Source organism: Puma concolor, chromosome D2, assembly GCF_028749965.1.
Source record: "Puma concolor isolate L17-30 chromosome D2, mPumCon1.1.hap2, whole genome shotgun sequence".
Taxonomy (NCBI): domain Eukaryota; kingdom Metazoa; phylum Chordata; class Mammalia; order Carnivora; family Felidae; genus Puma; species Puma concolor.
The window spans coordinates 68,350,768-68,372,659 of NC_141677.1; the positions used below are offsets into that span (position 1 = coordinate 68,350,768).

General features: G+C 44.1%; 1 long non-coding RNA gene across 1 annotated transcript; it reads left to right on the plus strand.

Moving 5' to 3' along the window:
- The first annotated feature begins 1,702 nt into the window (after nucleotides 1–1,702).
- On the plus strand, nucleotides 1,703–19,917 carry LOC147576154 (uncharacterized). The gene is made up of 4 exons (XR_015242017.1): nucleotides 1,703–1,820; nucleotides 2,289–2,548; nucleotides 18,083–18,152; nucleotides 19,328–19,917. It is a non-coding gene; the product is annotated as an uncharacterized LOC147576154 (long non-coding RNA).
- Nucleotides 19,918–21,892: the final 1,975 nt, after the last annotated feature.

Here is a 21,892-nt window from a genome sequence, read left to right on the forward strand (position 1 = left end):
ACTTTAGAGCTGTCCCCCAAAATCGCTTCTTCGGGCAACTTCAAAATCCACCTAGCCACTCCACCTGGAGAGCAACGGGCACCTCAAACTTAACATATCTGAACCACGCTCCCAGCCCAACTCACCAAGACAAAAACTGTGCTCCATCAGTCTTGGCCATCTCAGTGGCTACTCCATTCTTTCACATGCTCAGGACAACACCATGGAGTCATCCCTGCCTTCTCCGTTCAAACACCACATCCAGTCGGTCAAAAAATCGTGTTGGCCTGTCTTCAAAATAAATCTCTAATCCCACCCCACCTGTCCCTGCTCTGGTCTGACGCACTTGTGTGATTGATCACACTGGCCTCCCTGCTGCCACCCAGCACCTACACAGTCCAGCGGAAACACTGCAGCCAACGTTTCAATCCTTTGAAGTCTGAGATCGTTTTGCTACTCTGCTTAGCACTTTCTGATGGTTCCTCGTGTCACTCAAGCTAAAAGCTCTGCTTGATTTGCCCCTAACCTCACCTCCTTCTGTTCTCACCTTGCTTGCTCTGCTCCAGCTAAACTAGCCTCCTTGCTATCCTTGAAAAAGCTGGCCACACTCATGCCTTTGGCCTTGCTCTCCCTCCAAACGTTTCGGCTCTCTTCCTCACCTTTCTCTCACCTTGCCTTCAAGTCTTTGCTTAGGTAGCATCCTCTCAAAGAAACATACTCTGACCACCCTATTGAAAAATGCACTTGTTGGGATGAGCACTGGGTCTTGTATGTAAGCCAATTTGACAAAAAATTATATTAAAATGTTTTTAATAAAATTAAAAATTAAAAACTAAAAGCAACCTCCCCACCACTCCTAATCCCCCTTACTCTGCTATATTTTTTTCATAGTGCTTATCACCTTTTACTACAATAAAAATGTACTTGAGTGTATTGTCTTCTGTCCCCTCTTCTCCACACACAAAAGTGCACACACACACACAACATGGCCATCAATGCAGGGACTGTATCTGTATTGTTTAATGAATGACAATCCCTGACATGTAGTAGGTTCTCATTGTCTATTTTCTGCATGAATGAATGTCCCTAGAATGTACAGTCCTCAAGGGTAAGGGAGCCTGGTGCTCAGAACAGCACCTGGCACAGAGTCAGCTAAGTGAAAGTGACCACTTTTTTAAAAGGTGACCTATACTGGTTGCTTTGACCTTCAGGGAAGACCTAATACCCCTATATCAAATAGGTTCTGCTGCCTGTAAGAACTTAAAGTTCTGGTTCTTATTCAATACGCATTTAGACAAGCTAAATCAGGCCCTGTAGAAAAAGTATGAAAGAAGTAAAAGATGTGGTGCCTTGAAAGGCAGCAGACAGCTGTTCCATTTCCCCAAATTTCTAGAGCCAAAAAGAGAGAGATTGTAAATAAAATGACTGGTTCCAGACCACATCTGATAGATGGTGGCAAAGATCAAGTTGTAAGAGAAAAAAGGAAATGTCAGAGAGACAGATAAATGGGACATAAAAGAAACAGGTATTTCGTAATCACATCGTCTGGGAGGAGTCTGCTCAGAATTTACAGCATCTGGCTTTGGAGGAGAAAGAGAAATACTTGGTGTTCCCTGGACTGGATTTGAGTTCCGGTTTGCTGGAGAAAAAGGCACCCCTCCCCCTTTGAAACTTCTGGGACAAACTCCGAGAGAGGTCGTTGTGTTGAATCATCACAAAAGGTGAGAACACTGAGGTCACAGCAGGTTCTTCTGACTCTTAGGTCCCCACATGTTTGAAGAGATGGACGAGTCCCTAACATTTACTGAGTGCTATGAGCCTGGCCGACAACAACCCAATGAGTAAAGGACTGTTATCCTCATTTTACTGGTTAAGTCTAGTAGAGGTTTGCAGAGGTTAAGTCACTTGCCCAAGTGACTAGTCAGTGGTGGGGCTCTGTGGTATACATTCAGGCAGCAGGATGGATTCCTAGCCCCCCAAACACTTTAATGAAGGGACCCTAGAGGTCACCTCATCCAACCTCCTAACCCATACACTGGAAAGAAAGAGGCAGCCCGATTCATCCTTCAAACTCAGACTAGATGGGTCTTAGATGAGGCCAGAAACATCAAGTGTGGGAAAACCTATTATACGTTGAACTAACCGCCCCCCCCCCCCACGCACACAATTCACATGTTGAAGTCCCGACCCTCCAGTACCTCAAAATGCGATGGTATCTGGAAATAGAATCATTGCAGATATAATTATTAAGATGAGGTCATACTGAAGTGCTGGATCCCTAATCTAATATGGCGCATCCTTACACAAAGGGGATATTTGGACACAGAACACCAAGTGAAAATGAAGGCAGAGATCAGGGTGGTGCATCTCCATACAAGCCAAAGATTGCCCACAAACCACCAGGAGCTAGGAGAGAGTCAAGGAACGGATTCTGTTTCACGACACTCAGAAGAGACCAACCCTGCTTTAATCTTCAAGTTCCAGCCTCCACAACTGTGAGAACACAACGTTCTGTTTGAGGCATCCAGTCTGTGGTACTTTGTGACAAAAGCCCCAGGAAACAACACAGGTGAGTTCTAAATGTTAAGGTGTATGAATTACGGGACTGTTCTTTTGGCCACATATTATTCATCCATTCTCTTTTGGTAACCATCCTTCTCCTTCCTTCTGAAGACGCATCCTTTCTTCCTTCCCTTGTTCCCTCACTCTCAGTCTATGTTATTCTAGTGAAACACTTGGGATTCCAAGAGTCTTTCATGACCTAGGCATAAGCTGTAGTCAAGGACCAGCGGTTGCCATGGGACTAGGGCAACGAGAGTTTCATGGTGAGCACTGGAACAGAGCTTTGTTTCCTTCCGCCAATCAAGCATTTGGATGCGTGTTCTCTGGAGATGCTGCCTCTGTGTGCAACACGTGAGTAGCACCAAAGCAGCCAAAGGCAGAGCAGAGAGCGAAGAAAAGAAGCAGAAACTTCATAGTCGTCTCTGAGCCCTGAATCCCACCATGCCCAAAACCAAATCTCCCACTGGGCTTTTCACTTGTCAGCCTAAACATTTCCCTTTGTGTTTAAGTCAGTTTGACACGGATTTGCTGTTCACTTGCCATCGAAAAACTCCTCACTGAATCATTTCAGTTATATTCCAACTGTACAACTGAATCTTATTTTATGCATGACGTAGATATAATTTTATTAATACTGATAATTAATCATGAACTAAGAAATGGAAAAAGTAGATTACAAAACAATGCAATATCCCATTTTATAAGTCTGTATATACATCTATCTCTTCTAATGTAGATACATTTTTTAGAATAAGGAAAATGATTTACAAAATGCCAACAATCTTTATCTTGAGGTGGCAGAATTTGGAGTGATCTTAATTTTGCTCTGCTTCTTTGTTTTAAGATTGGTTTTGTTATTTAAACAAAAAAAAAAACCCTCAAAATACTACTCATTTCTCTGACCCTTTCTCCTTTAAAGATAAATGAAGGACCTGTTCTATTCTCCAAATCTGAGCACATCAGGCAGAGTAGCCCTCCAGTATTCAACTTAATAACTGGTTGATGGCCTGACCATAGACGGGGGAAAGCAGGCAACATCCTTTTGATAAAAACCCCAGATAAAAGGACTGAAAAACTAAAAATTCTGGTAGGATAGCAAACAAAATTACAACTTCAGAGGAGAGGTTTAACCTTTTCAAACATTTCAATTTGTACTAATAAAATTGATAGTCATAGAACCAGTGATGAGTGAGGCTCTCATAAATTGTTACAATATGGCCTTATTTTTTTTTTTTTTTTGTAAAGTTAACCAAAAGATAGGCTTGTGGTTACACCCTAGAAAGGAATGGGGGAAGAAAAGCCAACTTTGGGGATTGTAGCGTCTGCCAAAACAATGTACTATAAATTAAGGGTGGGAGAATGCATTTGGCTCAGCTCAGAATCCACTCACCCTTTGTATTCAGTGAAAACTGAACTCAGACCTTTTGATATCTGAGTTCTATTTACTCTTGGCAAAGTTCAGTTCTTCAGTTCAAATAAAAAAAAAAAATCTTTTTTAACTTAAATACACCCCAAGGATTTCTTGGACATCAAATGGTTCTTGCACAAACAACATAATGATGAGCTAAGTGTAAATGAATCAGGAACATACAGAGTAAGTGACTGAAACATGCAGACCTCCCCATGATATAGCACAAGAGGCTCAGGAAAGCACTATGTCTGTCTCTTCCTTTAAGGAGGATTTCTTTTTACCATATTTTATCCTTTCCTTGAGAAGTCTTTGTAAAATGTGGGAAAGGGATGAGAGTATATCCAGCTGTTCCTGATGTTGACTTTTCACAATCCCTTCCTGGCTGTGCCTTGAAAGCTGGGCTTTGGATAGAAACAGCATGGCCGAGAGGTAAAGGTCAAGAGACAAGCTCTGGCCCTGGGTCTGCCACTAAACAGGCGTGTGACTTTAGAACTGGCAGGTCACCCCCCTCTCCAATTTCCTAGGAATTTTGTATTTGACCAGCTCCTTCCAGACCTGCTGTGCATTTGATCAAGTTCTAATCAAAAGGCTCAAAGTTGACAGCTTGGCAGATATGTTTTGTGTGGCTCTCACTATATCCCTTTTTCATAACAGTTTTATTGAGATATAATTCACTTTCCATACTTTCCGTACAATTTACCTGCTTAAAGTATGCAACTCAATGGTTTTTAGTTTATTCAATTTTAGAACATTTTCATCACCCGGAAAAGAAACCTGCATCCTTTAGCATTTACTTCCTATTTCTCTCCATCCTTTCTAACTCTAGGCAACCACTCATCTACTTTCTATAGATTTGCCTCTTCTTGAGGTGTCACATAAATGGAATTTTTTTTTCAATGTTTTTATTTATTTTTGAAAGAGAGAGAGACAGAGCATGAGCGGGGAAGGGGTAGAGAGAGAGGGAGACACAGAATCCAAAGCGGGCTCCAGGCTCTGATCTGTCAGCACAGAGCCCAATGCGGGGCTTGAACTCATGAACCATGAGATCATGACCTGACCTGAAATCAGACACTTAACTGACTGAGACACAGAATCTGAAGCAGACTCTGTGCTATCAGCAGAGAGCCCAATGCGGGGCTCAAACTTAGAACTTCGTCTAACGAAGTCAGACGCTTAACCAACCGAGCCACCCAGGTGCCCCACATAAATGGAATCTTACAGTATATGGTCTTTTGTAACTGGCCTCTTTCATTTAGCATAATTTTTTTCGGGGTTTATCCATGTTGTAGTAATTCCTTTTTTTTTTTCCAGATAATCCTTTTTTTTTTTCCATTCATCAGCTGATGGACATTTGGGTTGTTCCCACTTTCTTTGGATATTGTGAATAATGCTTCTACGAACATTCAGGGACAAGTTTTTGTGTGGACATGCTTCCATTTCTCTTGAGTATATATGTAGGCATAGAAGTGTTGAGTCATATGGTCACTGTATGTTTCACCTTTTGAGGAAGTGCTAATCTATTTTCCAAAGTGGCTCCACCATTACACATTCCCACCAGCAATGTGCGACGGTTCTAATTTCTCCACAACCCAATCAACACTTGCTATTATCTTTCTTCTTTATTTTAGCCATTTAATAAATAAAAAATAGCGTCTCGTGGTTTTGATTTGCATTTCCTGATAGCTAATCATGTTGAGCTTCTTTTCACCAGCTGATTGGCCGTTTACATACGTCTTTTGGAGAAATAGCTATTTAGATTCTTTGCCCATTTTAAAATTGGATTGTTTTTCTCCGTATTGAGTTTTTTTTTTTTTTTTAATTTTTTTTTCAACGTTTATTTATTTTTGGGACAGAGAGAGACAGAGCATGAACGGGGGAGGGGCAGAGAGAGAGGGAGACACAGAATCAGAAACAGAAACAGGCTACAGACTCTGAGCCATCAGCCCAGAGCCTGACACGGGGCTCGAACTCACGGACCGCGAGATCGTGACCTGGCTGAAGTCGGACGCTTAACCCACTGCGCCACCCAGGCGCCCCTCTCCGTATTGAGTTGTAAGCGTTCTTTATATATTCTAGATGCAAGTCCCTCATCGGATATGTGATTTGCAAATATTTTCTCCCTTTCTGTGGGTGGTTGCATTTTTAAATTCTAATTACACAGCAACATTTAAAAAAGGAAAGGCTTGCTATTTAAAAATCCCTATCTGCAGCTCCTTTCGGAAAATCTGAAGATGGGTTCGGCAACACTGGCCCTTCCTTCTATGCAGCAACAAGCAGCATGAATAGAGCAGGGGTTTCTCCCTTAAGACGGGACAGGGAGCCCTCCCTTGGACCATGTAGCCTCTTCTATGTTACCGTCCAGGTCCCTATAGACATCCCAGTGTGTGACTTCTAGAGAATTTGACAGAGCATGGCCAGGATTTCAACTGCACTGAAATTGTCCTTGCAGTTGAGTTAAGTCAACTACACCTCGCCAGATGTTTCGCCTTTGGCACTAAAACACAGAATGCCCCAAACTTTGCACCTACTAACAAGTCCTTCACCCTTCCTGTTCAGTGATTTGGCTTTTGCAAGGCCTGGGGCAACTCACTGGGGCTTGGCAAGGTCTCCAGGATTTCGGCAGCCCAGGTGGTAGTGATGTCATGAGTGTCCCTTGCCATAACACTTCCTCATTATTAACTCACACGTGCCCAACTCAAACAAATGGAATTTAAAAACAGAGTAATGGTCTGCCTGAACTTCAAAACCCTGCATAAAAAAAAAAAAATCAGAAAAACAATTGCATGCTTAGGACCATAGCCAAGAATAAAAAACCACAATTTCTGATTATTGAACATCCCTTCCTCTAATTATGCTTTGCCTGCTAAAAACAGCCCCTTCTCAGAGTAAAATGAGCATCTCTAAAAATATGTATCAGTGGGGTGCCTGGGTGGCTCAGTCGGTTGAGTATCTGATTCTTAATTTCAGCTCAGGTCATGACCCCAGGGTTGTGGGATCAAGCCCCTCATCAGGCTCCATGCTGAGCTTGAGATTCTCAGTCTCTCTCTCTCTCTCTCTCTCTCTCTCTCTGTCTGTCTCTCTTTCCCTCTGCCCCTCTCCCCCGCTCTCTCTCTAAAAAAGAAAAAGAAAAAAAAGAAATAGTTGCCAACACATAAAAATGAAGAGATCCCACCGCAAGAAAAAAAATCTATTAGATTGGGCCTGTGGTTCCTGCTAGAATTTTGCAACAGACATAGTGGAGCTGATCAGTGGGGCCCAGTGCCCAGCCAGTGGGTCTCATGCATCATGCTACCTGCCTTGTTCCTGAAAGTATTGAGTTGAGGACTCTTAATACAGGTAATTGAGACATATGTGAGGCGTTACTACATTTGCTGTCTGTGGGAGGGCTCTAGGTAGTTTCACCATAAACATCTTTGCTGGAAGCATTTTGGCCACATTAACTAATTGGCCGTAAGACAATGTTGCTATAAAAGATAAAATTACGGGTGCCTGGGTGGCTCAGTCAGTTGAGCGTCTGACTCTTGGTTTCAGCTCGGGTCAAGGTCTCATAGTTTCATGAGTTCAAGTCTGATATTGGGCTCTGTGCTAACCATGTGGAGCCTGCTTGGAATTCTCTCTCTCTTTCTCTACCCCTCTCCCACTCGTGCTCTGTGTCTCTCTCAAAGTAAATAAAAGGGATAAAATCACAAAAAATAAATAAATAAACAAGGACATTCATTAAAAAGGACATAATGAAACATGAAAAATGAATAACCAAATTTAAAAGACTATTACAAAATGCCAAATACTTGAATATATTCAAAACGTATAGTGTAGATTATGGCAATACTGTACAAATAACTGATTTTATTTTGCAGACTGTACCTAAGCACTTGTCTTCAAAATCTTTTGTTTATAGTACTATATAGTTTTTTTTTTTTACTCATTCATTTGTCTTTTCATTCAGCATCACACTTTTTCTTTTCTTTTTTTTTAATTTTTTTTTTTTACCGTTTATTTATTTTTGAGACAGAGAGAGACAGAGCATGAACGGGGGAGGGGCAGAGAGAGAGGGAGACACAGAATCTGAAGCAGGCTCCAGGCTCTGAGAAATCAGCACAGAGCCCGACGCAGGGCTCGAACTCACGGACCGCCAGATCGTGACCTGAGCCGAAGTCGGACGCTTAACCGACTGAGCCACCCAGGCGCCCCACACTTTTTCTTTTCTGCTAAAACGTCTTCCTTCATTAAGAGGGGTAGCCATTTCAGAATCCAAGGATGGATACCTGTTACTGAGCTTTGTGTTGCATTGTAAAAGCCTTCCATACCGGTGTTTGCTTTTGGCATATTGTCACATGTCTGTTGATAGGCATTCCAAAGTTCTATGGGAAATGTGGGTTCAAAAGTGTGCCACTGTATAGACCACTAGGAGGGCTCAGATTTATATAACAAAAGAAATGGGAGTACTACGTCAATGGAGAAATGAAACTAAATTGCCAGCCGATTAGTTTTTTTTCTTTTATGGCGCAGCTGCCTTATGGCCAATTACTTGAGGGGCAAAAATGCCTGTGGCAAAGGTGTCTGTGGCACTGAGGCTTGCAATGACAATACCAGGGCGGTAGGAGTGCTCCCAATCTCCACGACTCTTGTTAAAAGAGAGAAAGACAGACACCAGACAGACAGACCAATACTGAGGGGCAACTGAGACCTTTGCAGGCTTGGAGGGCTTATCGGGAGAGCGGATGGTCAAAATAGGAGCACCGGAGTGCTGAGAAAGGAGGAGGAGGAGGCTGTGGGCCTCTGCAGGACCTCCTCTTGGCCCAAGTTCACAACATAAGCAGCACGTGCTGCAAGACCTCCGCAGATTTCAAAGAGAAAGAAGGACAGGGTTGCCTCAGAGCACAGGTTCCCACAGGGGAAAGGCTGGAAACAGCGTGCAGTCTGGGAGCTGGGGCCCTTCACCTGCTTGAGTGCAAGGAGCTGGGCCTTACTTGTTTCCAGAAAATGCCCTCTAGTTTGCTCTGCTGTGCAGCACGTCAATTCTTCTCATCGACTGCTAACTGGTGATTGGGAGAAAGGAGACCTGACCCTACAGGCTATCTGAAGACTAAACGAACCCAAGAAAAGCACTTTGCACTGTATCTGGAGCCCAGAAAGAACACAATAAATGTTAGCTCTGTTATTACTGGTGAACTCCCACAGTGCCTTTTAAGAATCTGATATCTATACATCTTCATAAAATCACGACTGTCAAAACTGAAGGAGTCCTTGGAGACCTTCTAGTTCACTGAATGTAGGAGAAAAGTGGTTTTTTCCTCCCAAAGAAGAGGCAACGGCCCTGACCAGTGTGTGGCCTTATCAGTCTCAGGGTTTTGTCAATGCTCTGATTGTGTAAAGCAAGGCATGCCTGGAGATGGGAGGGTAGATTTGCCGTGGGGTAGGCCTTATTGTTATGCTGAAGAGTCACCTTTCTTGGCAGTTTTGGCTCAATACTTAAGTCCGAAGTTAGGAGGCCCCTGGGTAAGGCTCAGAGACAAATGAACTGGGAAGTGGTGGGGGAGGGCGTGATTTACATCCTTTCCCTCCCAGTCGCCAGAGTGTGCGAGGAGTGGGATGGACGGCTCTTAGGTTGGGAGTTCAGCACAGCTGTAAAAACAGCCTGTCCCCACGGGTTCCCCCAGCTCTTTGGCACAAAAAAGCTGTGGAGTGGCTTAAGGAAGTAAGAGCAAAGCAGGAACTGCTCATCAGGGGAGACAGAGTAAAACAAAACGTTTCTATTGTATGATCTCATCACCAACCAGGTCTCTCTTCTTGTCTTGGGAATTAGGTAGAATTGGAATCATGGGGGAGTTAAATAATAAAAAATTTTTAAAATGTAATAGATTAAAAAAATCTCTAAAGAAGATTTTGTTGCGTGTCATAATCACCAGTTCTCGGGGCCTATCAACTGCAGACAGGCTTTAAAAGTCTAAAAACCCTAAACTCCTGTGCTAGGTGAGACTCTGTCCCACCCTCCACCTCATCAATGCCCCTCCTTCTGGGCTCCAGCCTCCCCTTCCGTTTCTTCCAAGGGAACTTCCTTTGTGCCTCAGGATCTTTGCACATTGTAAACGTCCCAAGGGGCTGCAGATTCCACAAAACAACAATTGTGTTTGGATAAGGAGGCTGGGACTGGCACGGAACTTAAAGAAAAGAGGATTCCAACTAATCTCTCAGAGAAGCAGCAGGACAAACTGGAAGGCGCCCTGGCTCTTAGAAGAACTTAGAACACTCTGCTGAGTGCTGAAATATATGACCTCAGGAATCAATGCCCCCACTGGGCCATAATTCACGGAGCTGAGCTCTTATAACTTATGCCCTTTCCTGTAAGCATATTATACTTCAATTAACACTTTACTTAAAAATGCTTTTAGGAGAAAATACAGGAGAGACTACCTTGGGGTAAGGAAGGATCCTGGGGTAAGGAAAATTTTCTTAAATAAGACACAAAGAACACAAATCATTAAGGGAAAAAACTGACTAATCAATCACATAAAATTTTTTTTAATTAAGAGGGAAGCAGAAATAATAACAGCAGTGAACTTACAGATAGCTTCAGTATAATAAGGAATAACATCATGAATAGGTAACATTTATTTTGCCATGAACTATGCCAAGGCCTTTGCAAATATTACCCATCGTACCCTTAAAATGACCCTGTCAGATCAGCACAGTGATCATCCCCTAGTCCTCTCCTCCTGGGGATTGCCCCAACATGGCCAAGTTCATTCTAACCTCTGAACACAGTCTCACCCATCTGGGACCCCCTTCCCCTCCTCTTCTCTCTAGTTCTGCTATCCTTCCAGGCCCACCTGGAACTACACCTACTGTCTGAAGTCAACCTTCACTCTAGGCCAACATTGCCCAACAGGATTCCTGCAAAGTAAAAATAATAATTTTGCACTGTCCAATATGGTGGCCCCTAGCCACATGTGGCTACAGAGTACCTACTACCGTGAGGATGACTGAGAAGCTAAGTTCTTCATTTTATTCCGTCTTAACTAATTTACACTTAAAAATCCACATGTGCCTAGTGGCCACCATAGTAGATAGCACAGCTCTGGACAGTGCCAGGTCACTGTATTGCCTTGATGTTATTCCTCCTCCAAGAACTGAACACAAAGTTGGTTGGTTCCCTAAATATTTTATTTGCAGAAGTCTTGCCTTTGGGGCCAGATCATTAGCATAAGGAGGCCGTTACAGGTAGGAAAAAGGTACCTTTGTGGTCCTACTGTTGGTACACAGTGCTGAGCACAGAACAGGTTGGTCTCCTGCTAAAATCAGTTGTCACGCAGAACAGGGAGAGGTAAAAATGCAAAGCCGAGAGCATGGGTGACCCAAAGTAGCTGATGCTCCACTATGGAGGGGTGGGGTGGGGTGGGGTGCCATTCCAGGGAAGAAGCTAATAGCTCCCCTGTTAGAGAAGCCAGTGCCCGGAGCCCAGATGAGGGCAGCTTTAGCCCCAGCCAAGTACTTAAACGCCTATGAGACCTCCTGCATTTCCTGGAAGCCTCATTTTGCACCTCAGAAGTGGCTCACACTTTCGGTAAACACGGTAAACACCCAGGTCTGAGGCAGAGAGCAGGGAAGGTTACATCGCAGCAGAGGGGAGGGAGCCCGACCGAGTGCCCCCAGGTGCTAACTAGAGGCGATAACTGTGTCCTGTTCCTGTGAAGCTGTGAACTCTCACTCCCCTTCTCAGAAACAGGCTCATTGAGATTTGCTCTCTGAAGTGCGGACTGAACATCAGTGGTTGAAATAGCAGGAGTCAGGCAAGGGATACCTCCATATGGGCCCCGTCACCACACCAGTCTGGGGTGTTTTCCATGGGGACAGACATGAGGAAGGGGTCAGCAGGGGCACTTCCCAAAAAGGAGAGGGGGTTCCCAGTCCCCTGACACAGGAAAACGGAAGACATGAAGGGGCTAAGGCCTACCGAAGAATGTTTATCAGATCCCCCCAAGGCACAGACACTCCTGCAGGTCAAATGGAGATTTTGAAATAGATGAAGGTTGAATTGCAAGATACAGGTAAGTGTGAAAGCCAGAAGATTTGGGGAGCCTGGACATTATGGCAAGTAGTGTACGTTTTAGGCAGTCTGGGAGGTCCTTGAATGGAGTTTGAAGGGGCCCCAGTATCTTCCTTTAGGGGGGGAGATGGAGAGGAGTGGAGAAAACTACTATCCCCCAGGATGCCCAGGCTGCCACTGGAGTTTATCTGTGGGCCGACGGGGGGAGAGGAAGAGCAGGAAGGTACCTGGGTACCTGCGGTGCCATCTGTCCCTACCAAGTCTGGGAGAAGGAAGAACTTGGGGTGTGTAGGCTGTGGCCTGCCGTCTATATTAACTCCAGCCCACACCTGCTATGCCCACACCTGTCCGCCCCATCCAGAGAGAAGGGCATCAATAGGTTAGAGGCCTGATACAAAAAGTACTTCCTCTCTAAGACCCTATTAGGGAAAAGATAGCCTTCTCCCTCTTCCCTGAATTCTGCCCTCTCTCCCTTGACCTTCACAGACAGGGTCTGCAGGGTGAGGGACCCTGTCACTGCCACCACCGCCTCACTTCCCCTCTCTCCTCCCTGACTCTCCATCCACAGAGGCCACCGATCACCTCCCGGCCGTCAAACTGAACACACTGCTGAGGCCTCAATTAACTTGGCCTCCCTCCTTCATGAACGGCTCTTCCTCTGGGCCTTCTTGATACGGTGCATGTCCCCTCGATTTCTCCAGCCTCCTGGGTCCCCCTTCCTGCTTTTGTACTTGCCAGGGCTCCTTCTCACTCACCCTGCGCTACTCCTGGGCGCTGGCTCTGCACTGCCCCTGGGCACTCGTCCTGAACCTACTTGCCTCCACTGTCGGTTCTTGAACTACCATACCTATATCACCAGTCGAGACCTGACTTTCTGAGTACTGCGTCCTTATTTATTCCTAACTTTCTGCTCAACAGCATTGCCCGTGTATTCTGCAGGCACTTGAAACTCAACACGTCCAAAAGTAAAATGATACTCTCTGTCCTTGAAATTTGATTCTTTTGTATTGACAAATATTTAATACCATTCTATTCACGAATAGAAAGCCAGAGCCTAATGAGATGCATTTTTGCATTTATTTCCCTTCTTTCTGTTGACAGTACATGGATTTCCATTCAGGCAAGACCCCTGTCCGCCCCACCCCACCTCCAGCCCATGTGTGTCTGGGGAAGGTGGTGCCAGGCATGGTCCCTGTTTACCAACATATCCCATCCTCCGGGCCCAAAACTTGGGTTTAGGAATAAATAGTACATGGCCCAGTTTAGGCTAGTGAGATATGAGGAGATATTCTCTGGGGAAAAAAACTGCCCTACCCTTATAACTGTTGAACAGCAAATGTTTTTTCTCCTAAATGATGGAAATAAGGAAGTGTAGACCTCCCAGAACATTCTGTAGGCCATCTTGTGATCACAAGGCAGCCAGTCTTACGGTGAAGTAGAAAGCCTAGAAGTCTGAGGAGAAAGAGAAGAAACGTCTTTGGTAAACCTCAGGATCAAGCCTCACCTGAAGGCCACCTTACCATGGGGCTTGTTAAAAACTTCTTTTTAATTTTTAGACTATTAGACCTGGATTTTCTGTTACTTGCAACCCAAAGTGCCCTAAGTGATACAAGTAATAAGCCCTCAATAGCTATTTGTTGAATTGAACTGAAACCTAAAAAAGCATTAATTATGGTTGACCTCCTAGCAACGTAATGCCTTGATCCAGTTAAACTACACACATCTCATTAAGAAAGCACATCGGTGGCAGAGACTACTTGTTTTAGAGGTTTCCGGAAAGAGTAGGCCTTACGAAGTGCCTCAAGTCATACCATGGAATATAGCTAGTCATGCAGTCGACACAGGAACCTGGTCTTCTCTCTCTACTTCAATGTCCTTGTCTCTAAATCCAGGTCATAAAACTTGCACTTCCTTCTACTGCCCCTAGGTCACGACGAAGCTGGGAAATCAAAGGTATTAAATTTTATAAGGTCTCTTTTCCCACAGCAAGAAGTATGGATGCTATCTATATGAAGCACGCCTTAGGAATCTCTTCCTCACCTTTGGAAGGGTCTTTTGTTTCTTGGAAAACTTGTTAGAAGACCCTTTAGGTTGGCTCCTTACATTAAGAAAAACCTCTGATGAGGTATCAAAATCACAAATAAAACTTCAACTCATTATGTCCAAAACCAACTTATCAAGCTATAAGAAAATGTGGAAAATGAGAGAGACGAACTAGATAGAGGGTTTCCATCGTGCTTTTCTAACACACTGGTAAATCACAACCCAATTGTGATATGAGTTGTGTGTTCTTCTTAATAATGGTCTAAGTACCATGTTTACTATAGTGAACATCTGTTAGTTTCGCCCACCCAGCCTCTGTTCTCCTGGTTCCTGGTAACAGCCCCTCAATTTTCCTCTGGGGAATAACACACACCCACTCTTAGACTATTTGGTTCAGATAAGGTTGACCCTACCTCCATGGAAGATGGAGGTGGGGAGAGAAAATACAGTCCCTGCCAGTCGACACATCCCACTGACCCAAACCTAAGGGCTGATTCAGGAACAGGAGGCAGCACTTCCAAGTCATTCCAATGAGTCTTAATCCTAGCATTTATGCTGGAACTATTGGGAAAATAAGGCTCTCTTTTCACAGAGGCTGCTAAACTTTGAGAATACAAGACTAAGGCTGCCAGCAGTCATTTATCGCTCATGAAGAGACTGAAAATGTCAATGCAAAGGAAAGTAGAACCTAGAGATAGTGTAAGTCCTAATGAAACCATTTGAGTCCCTGGATCCAGCCATAACTGAAGTTTCTGGTCCTGGATGTTCTTTTATTACACAAGTCTGTAAATTTTATCCTTTGCTTAAGTCAATTTGAGTCGAGGTTTTACTATATATAAGGATCCTGAGTTTGTATTTTTGGAAAATAAGTTGAATGAAGTCAAGGTTACCCTCATAATAGTATCTCTCCTGCTTACATTCTGATGTGCTTTCTTTTTTTTTTTTTAATTTTTTTTTTTAACGTTTATTTATTTTTGAGACAGAGAGAGACAGAGCATGAACGGGGGAGGAGCAGAGAGAGAGGGAGACACAGAATGGGAAGCAGGCTCCAGGCTCTGGGCCATCAGCCCAGAGCCCGACGCGGGGCTCGAACTCACGGACCGTGAGATCGTGACCTGAGCTGAAGTCGGACACTCAACCGACTGAGCCACCCAGGCGCCCCTCTGATGTGCTTTCTTAAGTGAGAAAGAAAAGAGCCAACACCAGCAATGACATTTGACCTATAATTTAGGTGCCTTTGGAAGTGAGAGACCAAAAATTTGAGCCTGCCAGAGTAATATTTCCTGTTCTTGACTACGATTCACGTGAGGGCCTTCACAAGACAAAGGCTGAAAACCTCTTTACTGTGTTACTTCATAGGTTCCTTCCAGGTTGTGTAAATGACTTTTATCCTCATAGCACATTTCTATCTATAGTTTTTTGCATTTCCCAGAGCACTTTCCTGCTCAACACACAGGGACATTTGGACTTATACAACCCTACACACCCCACAGCAATTATGATACCACTTTACAGATGAAGAACCTTTACAGATGAGAATAGTAAAGTGACCTGCCTAGCCCCAGAGCAGGAGAAACTCAGGTTTTCTCTTTCTAACCAGCAACCTTTCCTCCTCCTGTGAGAGCAAAATGAGATCATAAATAGGAAAGCACTTTGGAAAGAAGGAAACTCTATCGATGCCAGATGTATTACTGTAAAGCCAAACCTAAGTACAGAATGACCTTGTTATCACCCCTGGAGTGAGGATGCTTACAGATTGGGCCTGCTTAATCTCCTGGTACCCCGGGGAGAGCCTCTGCAGCTTTCTCCAGCAGGGCTAAGTCTTGCGTGTCCCTGACATCACTTTCTCCAGAGGGGACCCATCAGGAAGAAAGAGTGACATCTCCTTCATTCCTTGAAAACATCGCCCCCCAATTATGCCCAACTCAGGCCAATCCAAACGTCAGAGGGTAATAGCGTAGATGTCAAGATTCAAAATTTATAGACAGTGTGGACATGTGTGATGGTTTGTTTGGGGAAATGGATCCGTCATGTGCAAGATATACGGCACCAGATAAAACATCCTGACAATATTACACGCTTGGGGATGGGGGTGCGCGAGCATATTATTTTGAAAGCACGCTGTTATGACATTTAAAAAATTCCAGAGTGAATGCTGAGCAGATCTAGAGGCTAATGCGATGTGGGGACATGCAGCTGTGCAGAAACATGAAGAATGATCCGTTTTGCATCACAAAGTGCATTTTTCATTTTCCTCTCTCTCCAATCATGGAGTTCAGAGAATTTTAAACGAGTGTGATTGGGATAGATCTAAAATGTGTAATGTAAAAGTGATAATAAAGACTCATTTTTGAAAGGCTGCATATACAAATACTCTAAAATTAAGACTTTGTTCAAAATTGCAAAGGTTTTAACCTGAAAGCCAGTGAATTAGAAACTCTGCTTATTCTCTTGCCAGCTGGCCAACATAAAAGGCTGCCATCCTTTGTTAGGAGGAGCCTTGGATCATGAGGTTTGTTTATTTTTTACTTACAAGAGGTCTTGCCAAGTGCAACTCTCCCGTAAAAAACTTCCTTCTACTTAGATGCACTAAATGTTTTAGAGGGCTTGTTATGTGTAGGCTTTCACACATCTGCTATTTTAAACCTCACAACAGGCAAATAATACCACCTTCATTTTACAGAGGAGAAAATGGAGGCTTAGGGAATTTGAGTAACGTGCCCAAGGTTAGATGAGCAGAGGATGCAAGGCCAGAAGCCATAGGCAGGGCTTCTAACCGCTCACACACAACCACCTCAACCCAAAAGAGAGCACATGCATGTATCCATTCATCTCCAGGCATGTGCAGGTCCTGAGCTAGGCACTGGGACGATGGGGACAGGAAGATGCCAAAACTGAGATTTCAGAGGGGCAGACAGCAGCAAAAGGTACAGGGCCCAAATTTCTAAGCTGATTCCAGCAAGCTTCAGTATCTGGAGATTCGCATGGTAGTAAGACGTGGGAAGTAGGTGTGGGGGTGTTCCTCCTACCAACTGACTCACCTTCTCTCACTGAGCTCAGAGCCCTGAGAGACAGCATCTGGTTAGGTCACTTGATCACTATTAACCCACTTGTGCAAAACTTTTATATATTAGGCTATCTTATAGCCTGTGGGCTAGCCAGTGGACTGGCTGCCTTTAGGACAAGTGCTCACCCCTGATCCAATCAGCTCTGGCTTGGGGTGGGGGGGGGTGGGATGGGGGTGGAATCCTATGGCATAGGACCACCTATGTATGCTTAAGGAAGAGCTTAAGACCGTTTCTTCTATAAGGAACTGTAGATGTAAGATTGCCAAATAAAATATAAGACGCACACCTAGATTTGAAGTTTAGATAAACTATGGATAAATCTGTAGTGTAAGTCCCAAATATTGCATGGGACTTGCAGATAGTATTTATTGTTTATCTGATGTTTATATTTTAACAGGGTACCCTGTATTCTTATTTGCAAATCTGGCAACACAGTGTGGAGTTAGAGGGAGTTGCGGATGCCTCTCTAAGGCTTGGTCAGTTCAAAAGAGAGAGGAAGTAAAAGAACTAAGGTCACAGATTCCAAGAAAGACATCAAGACTAAATTGAAGATCAGGAAGCAGAAAGAAATTGAAGATCAGGATGTAGAAAGTTATTGTCTTCAGCTGGCTTCTAAGTGACCTCCTTGGGCAACGTCAAGAAGGGGACACTGGAAGACAGGCAGGCAGCAGGGTTTTGCTTCCGGGTGATCAGCTTATTTAGACAAAGGAAACAACCAGGGCCCACCAATAAGAGGGGGATATTGTCCTTCAGGGATATTGTCCAGTTCCAAGGACAACTAGGCTTACAAGATCTAGGCAGCATGCAGAACCCCAGCACAGAGAGTATAGATCAAAAAACTTAAGCAAATACCCCAGTGGTTCCAATTAAGCATAGGTAGTGCTGGGCCACAGTTCAGAGAGCAAGTGAGGCCCTGAAATTAGGATACTGGACCCTGAAGAGTACAACTAATTTGAAGCCCTGCTTCTTCAGACTAGAGACTTCAACCAACTGTCTGCCAAGATCACAGGGGGCTGAGAAACCAAAGAAGTTATAGCTACTGGTAAGTGGGCAACGGAGGGCTGACCCAGGCTGCTGTCATTCATCCAACTTTCCCTTTCTGGGAGTCTGACCAGGCTGGACTTCCCAGGGCTGGGCCTGAGCATGGAACTGAGAGGAACAAAGTCTTAGATCTGAATGAGTGGGGAGCAAGAACCACATACAAAACCACAGGTCAGCTAAGAAGATCTGTCAAGATGGCAGGAACAGTCAGAGAGGAAATGAGACCCTCTGAGATAAATGTCCTCAGGACCTGCATCAAACCTGTGGGCCAGGAGTTAGGAGTGAAGGTCATTGTCTGGTTTGGACTTTGGTGTGGGCTTTTGATCTTTTTGGAACACAATCCACAATCTATACTGATCTCTACGCTGGGTATAGAGCCTGCTTGAGATTCTCTCTCTCTCTCTCTCTCTCTCTCTCTCTCTCTCTCTCTCCCCACCCCCCCCCAAAAAAAAAAAAGACATCTCCTTATTAGTATTTCCAGAGTGCCAGATTTTTCATCTGTCCATCTCCAAGAGCTTTTGTCTGGTTCCTGTTACAAGAAAAGAGGAAGGAGAAAAAGAGAGAGAGAAGAGTGGAAACTAAGGAGATAAGTTCAGAGTGGGTAAAGCAAACCAGTGGGTGACTTAAAAATGGCAACACCTACATTCCATTTAAAGTTTGCACAACCGTGGTTGTGAGCTCTTCCTCCATTTCTTCCTTGTCATCGTCGGCACAAACTTTCATGCCCATAAATAATTGGTGTGAGGGGTGTGTGTGATGTGTATGTGTGTGTGAGTCAGAAAAGGGTCTGAGTTTCATGTCTGGTCACTGTGGAACAGAACAGAGACCACATGAGCTGAAGAACTCAAGAAGGAAAGGAATCCATAAGATCCGTTGGGAATTCAGAGACACTGTGGAAAAGGCTTTGGATACCCACAGAAGGAGGAATTGAGAGTTTATTCTAGTTTCATCTAGAACTCAAGGAAAAACGAAATGCCAGTTAACATCTGGGATACATAAGGCAGAGCAATGACAACCAGACTTAAGTGAGAGAGAAAGGGTTAAGCAGACAGAGAGAAAGAGAGAGAGAGAGAGAGACCATGTTCCTTCTTGTATTAATTAAGTAGGCTAAGCTGCGGTAACAAGTACACTTATAATTGTTCAAAAACAATAGTTTATTTTTTACTTACTCAACAGTTTGAAGACAGCTCTTTTCCATGTGATGATTCAGAAACTCAGGCGCCTTCCAGCTTGTGGCTGTACTATCCCCAAGGGTCCAGGACCTCATCATTATGTATGTCCAGCCAAAAGAAGGGGGAGGAAGTAAGGTGGGGACACACAACCTTCTTGACCTGGAAATAGTCTGTATCACTTCCACTCACATTCTGTTGGCTAGAACTCGCTCATATAGACACATCCAACTGCACATGTAGCCTGGGAATTGTGGCCTAGCTGTGCATTCAAGAAGAAGAGGAAACAGATTTTTAGCAAATAGCTGTCAATCTATCTGTCTTCCCTTCCAGACACAACTGTCCATTTGCACCCTTCATCCCGCACAGAGAGCCTACACCCACGTCCTCCTTAAGGAAAATAACCCAGAGCTCTGTTCAGTCTCTACAACCACTTGAAATTCTGGGACTCTGGAGAACACAACGTCTCCTCAATCAGATCTACATGTGGCTCCTGATGGTCCAACAATTATTAACTAAAAGACCCAGTTATTTGCTCCTCCAATCCACATCTGCTATGCCATGGAGGAACAGGGACTTGAGAACTGCAATAAAACTCTCATTCAGAAAAAGGGAGAATGGGAAAGAGTCCTTGGTTAATAGCACAATGGAATCTTGCTAGGTGGGCAGTGTGAAGGCCCTTTGCCAGGTAAGAGGGGATAAACGCCTTGCTTAGTCCTTTAATCTGCTCTCTGGGAGGGTTTCATTATCTATTTTTCTCTAAGGCCCCTTGCTCCATCCTTTTGGATATCCTTCCTTGTCCATTATCCTTTTGGGCCACTTCCAAAGTATACTCCTGAAAGACTGTACAGCCTTCCTAGCCCACTCTCTTCTCAGGCAAATCTAGGAACAAAGGGCAAGCTTGACCAATCAAAGATGATTTCATCCCAGCTTGTGACTCCTTAGTAATACAATTCCCTACAAAACTTAGTAATCTTCTGATTTATTTGCTTCCAGTGGGTTCCAAGTGCCAGTAACCACACCCCAAATTTTTTCCTGGATATAATTCTGAAGCCTAAATTATTTTTTTCCTCCTGTCCATAGCTTTCTCTCAACTTAATGGCAGCTACCTTGAGGTCATCTGAATGATAGACTCGGGTGGAAAGGCTACACCCTTAATCTGAGTTTTGCTACAGGGGCTGAGCTGCTACATTTAACGGAGAATTCTTTTTTTTTTTTTAACTTTTTTTTTCAAGCTTATTTATTTTTGAGAGAGAGAGAGAGAGAGAGAGGGAAGGAGGGAGGGAGGGAGGGAGAGAGAGAATCCCAAGCAGTCTCCATGCCACAGCACCAGCCCGACATGGAACTCAATCCTATGAACCACAAGATCAAGGCCTAAGCCAAAACGAAGAGTCAGACACTTAACTGACTGAGCCACCCAGGTGCCCCATATTTAACTGAGAATTCTTAATGAGTTTTTGTCCTAAGTCTAGGATTTTTTTTTTCTTTAGTCTTATTTCTTTCCATTTGGGATCTAGAATCAATACACTTTTCCAGATTTGGGGGCTGTCTTCCTTTTCTTTTATTTCTGCTTATAAACTGGTCAATTATTGCCAGGGACCACATTTTTCTAGCAGCGCAACTTGTTGTAAGTAGAAAGGAGCTCAACTCTAACATGCGCTAACACTCTGTCTCTTTCTAATGGCTCCCCCTAGAGCTACGGGCCCATCTTGGTCTGTCTTCCAAATGACTGTGGGCGACAGTTTTAACAAGTATTTTGCCACTGCATAACATGGGTCCCCATTTTTGCAGCCTGCTCTATTGTCTTATTTCTCATGGCACAACTACTAAGTAAATGCCACCTGTTTTAGGTGTTTCTTACATTAGCACTCCCTCTCTGACACTAATTTCTGTATTACTTAAGGCAGGTAAACTGCTATTAAAAATAGACCAAAATGTATAATGACTTGAGCACAACAGAAATGTATTTCCACTCACACAACAGTCTGAGGCAATTGTTCCTGTTTGTTGGGTAACTCCTTGGCACGCAGTGCCAGTGATTCAGGAATCAGATTCTTTTGTCCTGTGGCTCTGCCCCTCCTAGAACTTCCTCATCATATGCAACCAGTCTCAGAAGGTAAAGAGACAGTAAAGGGGCACACCTGCTTATTGAAAGGTTCGACCCAGAAATGCTCCACATAACTTCTATTGGCTAGAACTCAGTCATGTGGCCATACTCAATTACAGGGAAGCTGGGAAATTAGTCCCTGGCTGAGCAGCCATTTTCCACTTCTCCCCTAAACATCTCCACACTTCCTACCTTCCTCAGTGCAGCCTCTTCTCTCCCTCTAGTTGTGGAATGTGTTCTGTTAAGTCTTCAGGTGGATTTCTTGGGTATTCAGAATGATTTGACACTTATCTAGCTGTGTTGCAGGGACGAGATGAGCCTACCGTCCTCCTATGACGTCACCATGTTAGCTCCCCTCCTGAGCAGCCATTTTTCCAATAACCGCTCTGTAGTTCCAGGGATCTACAACCTATGTAGCTCTCAAGCCAAATCTAGCCCATTGCCTGTTTTTAAAATAAAATTTTA